We start from the raw sequence: 8,093 nt of genomic DNA, 5'->3' as shown, positions 1-8,093 counted from the left end.
AATTAAGTAGTCAATCCATCTGGTGTATTTCAAAAGGTGAAATACTTTTCTTCATTGATCGTTGAAAGAAGTGAGAAATTAATTTCAAAAAAAAAATTGCAAATGGCAAACTGTTCTTGAAAGTTACAGTCACATATAGAGTGCACCCTAGATAAAAGGAGGCGCAAGACAGGTTCCACCCACTTTCATCAAATACTGGACCTACTTAAGGGTGGAGAGAAGAGGCAGAGTTCAAAAAGGAGTATGTTACTAAATGAGGCATTCGCTATACTCCTAAGAGCACCAGGTGGGGAACAAGTTTTCTAAACTAGATCTGGGAAGTGGAATGTGGAATCAATCCATCCTTCTCCTACTAAGGGCTGCCCAGTGGTTAATGAACTTTAAAAACATGACGAAATAAAAACAAACCCCCCACAGACTACCTGCCCCCCCCCCAAAAAAAGGGGAAAAAACAAAAAACCTAAACGTCCCGCATTATTCTCCAGATTGTATGGAGCCAGGGAGTACCTTTGACAACCCAAATTAGTCTGTTACAGAGTCACAAGCATGTCTTGCTTTTAAACAAACAAGAAAAAACTTATTGAAACAGTAAAACAAAAACTAGTATTAATCACTTTTCTGACAATACACAGTTACTCAAATGAACTAGCCCTGAGAGTCGGAAGGGGATCATACCTACGGGCCTTTCTACACGAGTGCATGTGGGTAGGTGCAGGCATTTGTCATTACTGCAAAAATGAATTTTCACCTTTAATCTTGGTTTGATTTAACATTGCTTTTAGAACAATGCAGACACCAGCTGTGAGGAAAGGGCTCTGGAGAGATGTTCACAGCAGCACGCACCTGCGGCTCTTCCGTGGGTCTGAAGGCTCCAGGACGGCCAATATTGCTTCATCAAATGCATTCTTTAGGCCTTTCTGTGTGAGTGCAGAACACTCCACGTACTCGACTGCCTTCAGGTGACGGGCCAGCTTTTCAGCAGTCTCTACGGTGAGAGGCTTCTGTTCGTTCTTGGCAAGTTTCTCAATTGTAGAGGGGTCATCTCGGAGATCAGTTTGGGTCCCACCAAGAAAGAGAGGAGTCTTTGGACAATGGTGAGTTATCTCTGGCACCCCACTTTTCCTTCACATTTTCAAATGAGGGTAGGGAGACCCTTGAAAAAGAGACTGGAAATACATCTGTTTGTGGATAACTCTGTCAGGATCTTCGTGCCCAGCAGTATCACAAAGTCCAAGAGCATATGGCCCTCCCCCAATCAAGACTGTGACTGCATAGTTGTCAGAAAGAGTCGGTGCATACTCAGATGGAAATCTGTTTGTTGTGTAGGGTGGCAGGAGACATGGTGTACCAATGGCACCATCGCCCACGACAACGCATTTAATTGTCTGCATTGCTGAAACAGTTTTATATCAACTTTAAAATATTTCAAAGTCAGTGATGTCCTCAGCTGTTCCACAAGGGCATTGGCGGCACTGCGCAGCGTCCCCTCGGCTCTAGTATTGTTAATTTGAACCTTCCATGTGTGCATTGTAGGATAAAGCAAATGATTTAGTATAAAACATTCTCGTTCTAATATTCCTGATGTCACTGAGAATTGGGATTTGGGGGAAAGCCAGGGAAAAGGAGATACCCTGTAGTTCTGGCTTTGAATTAAAAGTATCAGTATAAATTTGTGATATGATGGTACCTTAAAAAAGAAAATCCCCCCTAGCTCTTTCTATTGAAGAGGCTCAGGAACATTGCATAATAGCAATGAGAACCACTAGCATCTAGACTGTAGTCTTACATTATGGTTTCCTACTAGAGAGTTCTTTGGAGAAATAACTGACTGAAGGTTTGGGGCAGGAAACGTATGTGATCAATGTGATGATGCTGGAACATCTTGTCATACCAGATGGTAAATAATATTTTAAATACTGTTAGGGTTATGTCAAAAGACCTCAGGGGACAAACTGAAGAGGTTCCCACCAAGCAAAGAGAACAATCTGAGCATCAATAACAGTAACATTGCAATGGACTGGAATACCCCATACGCCTTTACATTCATATTAATAGCAAGTCAAATAATTAACCTAGGAATTGGATTCCATTACATGATGTTAATGAACAAATTCATTATTTTGAAAACTGATAAATAAGGGGAAGAATCATGTATCCTGCTTTTCCTATTTAAACTATACCACTTTTTAAGCAACTAGTAGATGTGAAAATGTCCCTTTAGAAGTATTTCAGCAAATAAATGAAGATAAGATAGAATATCATAATTTTGCAATTTATAGTAAATAAATGGCTCTAGGCATTGATTATGAGTGGTTGCTAACACCTCAATAAGAGAGACAAATAGATATGCGCTGTTAATGAAAGAACACGCCTAGAAAATGGTCTTGCAAAAATAAAACCAACAACAACAAAACAAAACAAAACAAAACAAAAAAACCTGGAACCTAAATCTTATTAAACCTCTAGATCCAAATATCTATAAATGATTAGAAAATATGTTACATGACACCACAGGAATGTAATCAGTAAAATGCAGGGTGAGGGAAACTGTAGCACAATCCAGTTTCTTGAAGAAAGCTAAGCCAAAAGAGAGGGAGAGGAAAAATGGAGAGGAAACACATAGATGGAAGGAGACATATCAACCAATCATAATGTGTAGACCTAGTCAAAACTCTGATTCAAACAATCTGTAAAAATTATACCCATACACACCTTTATGAAATAGTAAAAATCAGAATGCAACTGGCTATTTCATGATATTTTTTAAATTACTGGGTTTTTTTTAGATTTGTTTATTTCTTTGTAGAGAGAGAGAGAGCACGTGGTGGGGAGGGGCAGAAAGAGAGGGAGAGAATATCCAGCAGACTCCCCACTGAGTGCAGTCTGACAAGGGGCTCAATCTCAGGACCCCGAGATGATGATGTAAGCTGAAACAGAGTCAGATGCTCAAATGACTGAGCCACACAGGTGCCCCTAAAAATACTGGTTTTTTAAGTGTTGTAAGAGTGTTATGGCACTTTTACATCCTTACTTAGACGTACATTTTGAAATGTTATAAATGAAATTTTGAGGGCACAAGATGGCGGAAGAGTAGGGGACCTCATTTCATCTGGTCCCTTGAACTTAGCTAGATAATTACCAAATCATTCTGAACACCTATGAATTCAACCTGAGATGTAAGAAAAGAATTGCTGGGACTCCACAAATAGAAAAGTGTCACTTTTGGCAAGGTAGGAGGTGTAGAGAAGTGAATCCGAGGGGATATATCAAAGATAAACAGTGGGGGGAGGGAGCCTCAGTAAGCCGGCTACAGGAAAGTGATACAGACCCAGAGTGCAAAGTTGGAACCTTTAAAAATTTTAAATGTTATAGATGAAATTTTATAACATACAAGATTTGTTTCAAAATAATATAGAAGGTGAGAAAGGTGGTAGACGTACAAATGAAATAAAACTGGTACAGTGGCTGAAATGGGGTGGTGGGTGCATGGCTGTTCAGAACACTGCTTACTTTTATATATATTAAAACTTGTCCATAATAATACAATGGAATATTACTCAGCCATAAAAGAGAATGAGATCTTGCCATTTGCAACAACATGGATGGATCTAGAAATTATGCTACGCGAAATAAGTCAGACAGAAAAAAACAAATATCATATGATTTCACTCGTATGTGGAATTTAAGAAACAAAAACAAAGAAAAAAAGAGACAAACAAAAAGACAGACTCTTTAATACAGAAAACCATCTGGTGGTTATCAGAGGGGAGTAGATGGGGGGTGATGGGTGAAATAGCTAAAGGGATTAAGAGTACACTTACTGTGATGAGCACTGAGTAACATATAGAATTGTTGAATCACTATATTGTACACCAGAAACTAATATAACACTGTATGTTCATTATACTTCAACTTTTAAAATTCCATAATAAAAAGTAAAAAATATATACATTGATACAAAGGCCCCACCCTCAGAGATTCTAGTTTAAGTGGCCTGGGGCTTAGATATGAAAGAAAGAGAGGGGCTGAGGAAAAAGGAGGAGGAGGAGGAGGAAGAAGAGAAAAGGAAAGAAGGAAAGAGGAAAGGGAGGGAGTGAGGGCAGGAGGGAGGAAGAGCCACCTCTCTGCTCGATCCTACTGTGTGTGAAGCCCGGACTAAGAACCACTTGTATGCCCTCCAGCCCTTCCATTACTTCCAGTTACTCAGCCATGTCTGTTTCTCAGTGGTTCTATCCAGATGAACTGGGTTCCATGTTAAACATGCTGACTCCTGGACTTCATCCCGGAGGAACTTTCAGGAGGCTAAGGGGGGAGCTTGGGAGTACGTGATTCTGCTGTAAACCCACGGAGAAAATGCACATCAGAGGGGGCTTCTCGTCGTTCCCTGTACACAGCCCTCACACTACCATTCATGTTTTTGTTCATTTTATTCCTTCTCTCTTCCACCTGAAATATCCTTCCCCTTATCTTTATCCAAATCATACCTGCTCAATAACCAAGTTCAAAAATCACCCATCCGTGAAGCCTAATCTCTTCAGCTGAAAGGATTCTTCCTCCTGTGAACTCAGTTTTTCGCCCTTCCGCAGGTTTATATCTCTTTATATATAAAGTTTCAGCTCCCTTACTCAACAATAAGCTGCCTTAGGTCAAAAAGCCTTTTTTACATATCTTTGTAATTTCACAGAATTTAGACATACTTGAGAGTTCAATAAACCTATGCTAAATCGAGGTAATGAAAACATAACAGCTGAGAGTGTCCAGGATACTTATCCAGTAAGCTCTCTTAAGGACTAGTTAACTTCCCCATTCCACTCTCAGTATGCAAAGAAGCTTCTCCAGGAAAGCTGGTCCTGGGAGGAAGGCAGCTCAAGATAAATGGCTATCTCCATTTCTCAAGAATCAGACAGATAAGCTATAAAATCTTAACTACTATCTAAATCAAAATGCCATGCTTACCATTTTTACAAGCCAAAGAAATTGGTTTAAAGAAAAATATTCCAAAGTACTATTTTACATATAATAACTGTGTCCAAAAAGTGTTGACTATCCTGAGAGGCCACGTTTTATAAAAATGTAAGTAAATATGCCTTTATGTATAAATGTGTTTCAATTTTATGAGTCTTCTAAAGAAAAGGGGTATGATTTTACAAAGACCTCTACTTCAAGCTCTTGAAGGAAAGGAGGAAGAAAAAAAAAACTTTCAAACTTTGGGAAGCTTATCATTATAAATTAATGCATGGCGCTCATTCAGTGCCTGCTGTGCTCAGCAGTTGATCTGATTCTCTTACTCAGTCTTCTATGAGTTAGGATTACCCACAGTTTGTCAAGAACAGTGAGACCGGGAGAGGTTGGTAACGGCCCAGGTCACTCAAATAGCAGAATTGGGATTCAAGCCCCCATGCGCTTGCTTCTTTCTTGCTGTAGCCCTTTGTTTTCTGAGAACTTTCATGTCTTTTGAGAGGAAAACCACACATGGCCAGGGAAGGGAGTGGGAAAGAGAAGGGAGGGTGGATTAGAGGATGAGAAACAAGATGGAGGGCTTTTCCGTCAAACAGATCTACGTTCACATCTACGGGACCTCTCTGATCTTCACTTCCTTCTCTGTGATAACATGAACTACTTGGAGCTGTTGTGAGGACTGTGTAAAGTGATGCATACGAGGATCCTAGCTCAATAAATGGAAGGTATTGGTAAAAACAACTGGTGTGGTCAACTTTGTTCTCACCCTGAACAGGGTGTTCTTGTAGATTTCTCGTTACTGGGTTATCAACTATTTCAGTGAAATGAGCTGACTGACTTTTCACCCTACACAGATTCTGCTGAAATCACTATCTAATTTGTTGTTGCTCTTTGGGGAGTTTTCTTCTCAAATATCTTAAAGCATTTTATATATATATGTCCAAATTTTTGTTTTCTCTATTAGAATGATAGAGAAGACAAATTATAGCCAAATATGCAAGGAAAGCTTGGTCATGCTTCCAGTACAAGGGATTAAGCTTTCCTCACTACATATATATATATATATGTAGTGTAATATTCACTATATATATATATGTATATATACATATATATATATATATATATATATATATATATATATTAGTGTAATATTCAAAATGTTGCAGATCTTTGTAGAATCCCAAACCCACCAGCTAAGGGGGTCGCAACTACCTCACGTCCCATGATCCGTCATATAAGCAGAAGCTCCCCTCTGAGCACAAATCTTGCCCAAAGGGATGAGACCCAGGAAGGATCAGTGCGTACACCTGTCATAATCAGCCCCTACAGCAGCCTTTCCACAGCTTGTTTTACTTTACCCAGGGATTGATCATTCTTTTTTCCTAGAGCAATCCTTCCTAAAGTCTCAGACCTGACAGAAGGAGATAGTCTAGGGAGGACACTGGGACATGCAGGATGACATTTTTCCCTGTTTCTCTCTCCCTAATTAGGTTGATTTTATCCTAAACCAATGGGTAGGGGTTGACCTCTTAGGATACCCAAGTTAGAAAATATATATATATATTTTTTTTTTTCTGGAATCCGTTTGTACCATCCATCCAGAAGGTAAATAGGGACTTTATTTTATTTTTCTTTAAGATATTATTTATTTATTTGACAGAGAGAGAGAGCACAAGCAGGGGGAGCAGCAGAGGGAGAGGGAGAAGTAGACTCCCCACTGAGCAAGGAGCCTGATGCAGAACTCTATCCCAGGACCCTGGGATCATGACCTGAGCCGAAGGCAGACACTCAAACCACTGAGCCACCCAGGCAAAAGAGGGATTTTATGGAGTGGTCTGATTCCATGATTAAATTCTGAGGTGACCCAATACTTAGAGATGCAAATTCTTCTGCACTCAAACTGTGTGAAGCTTGAGCAATTGAGACAGTAGTGAAGCGTTCTGAAAGAGATTAAACACTACTGATGAATTATCTTTTTATTGACCAATTATAACCACAGATACTATTTATGGAAAATGTTTATAATCTCTGCATTGCTTGTGAGAAACATAAATTGCTAACTAATATAAACAATTCATAATTGTGTACATCTTTGGTCCTCAAAACAAGGCTATTCCTTCTTACACCTGAATTGAAGAAGAAAGTAATAAAATTAAGTGTCTATTTATAACTTAGAAATAATTTTATAAATATTTTGACAGAATGATCCAAATACCCATACTAATGAGCATACATGTTTTTCCTGGCAAATACTGTGGTTCTCATACCTCTACAATGGCTGAGACTCTCTTGCTCTCTGGGGGAATATTTCACATACTAATTTATTCTCCCTTTATTCACAGAGAGCTAAGATTGAAGAGGCTACCCTTTTAATGTAGTACAAACATTTCTTAAAACTTAAGATCATTCATGTTTTTCTAAAAGATACGTCCAGATGTTTACACTTTTAATAATACAGCTATTTTAAACATAAATACAAAAAAACATAAGACATAAATACAATATTAAAAGTATAATCTTGTTGTGGCACCAGCACTAAAAAAGGATTTTTATTGTTAAAATCTTCCTGAAAGCACTCTGCATTTATGAGATTAAGCTGTTGTGAAGTCTGTTTTATCTATCCCTGAAATTATTTTGTCAGTCTTTTTAACTATCTAAGTATTTTTTACAGTTAGAATTAAAAACCCAAACCTATCATTAGTATTCTTATAAATCCTTAGTAGAAAATCTGTTTACCAAGGAAAAGAAACAGAAATTTCTTCTTAAGCAGGGAACGCGCTATAACCAGAAACAAAGCATAAATGACGTCAATTACACATTTTTCCAAATTTTTGTTTTCTCTATTAGAATGATAGAGAAGACAAATTATAGCCAAATATGCAAGGAAAGCTTGGTCATGCTTCCAGTACAAGGGATTAAGCTTTCCTCAGTGCTCCCGTACCCTTCTACGCTGGTGGCTGGGTAGCATTAGCATAATCCTGAATTAGTAAGAAAATTAGAGGTCAGATTTACTTTACAGGAGAATTCGACCTATCTGAATCAGGACTGAGAGGGTCGTAGCATTCCAGATATGAGCCTGGTGGTAGGTGTAAAGTGCACCACATGGAGAGAATGTGCACAGTAAGGAAAAAGAC

General features: G+C 38.6%; 1 pseudogene; it reads right to left on the bottom strand.

Annotated features, from left to right (window-relative positions):
• Nucleotides 1-827: 827 nt before the first annotated feature.
• LOC113260756 (cell division control protein 42 homolog) lies at nucleotides 828-1,391 on the bottom strand (annotated as a pseudogene).
• Between the last annotated feature and the right edge of the window lie 6,702 nt (nucleotides 1,392-8,093).

Source organism: Ursus arctos, unplaced genomic scaffold (genome assembly GCF_023065955.2).
Source record: "Ursus arctos isolate Adak ecotype North America unplaced genomic scaffold, UrsArc2.0 scaffold_15, whole genome shotgun sequence".
Classification (NCBI taxonomy): domain Eukaryota; kingdom Metazoa; phylum Chordata; class Mammalia; order Carnivora; family Ursidae; genus Ursus; species Ursus arctos.
The sequence above is the reverse complement of the archived record's forward strand: the minus strand, read 5'-3'. Positions and strand labels throughout refer to the sequence as shown.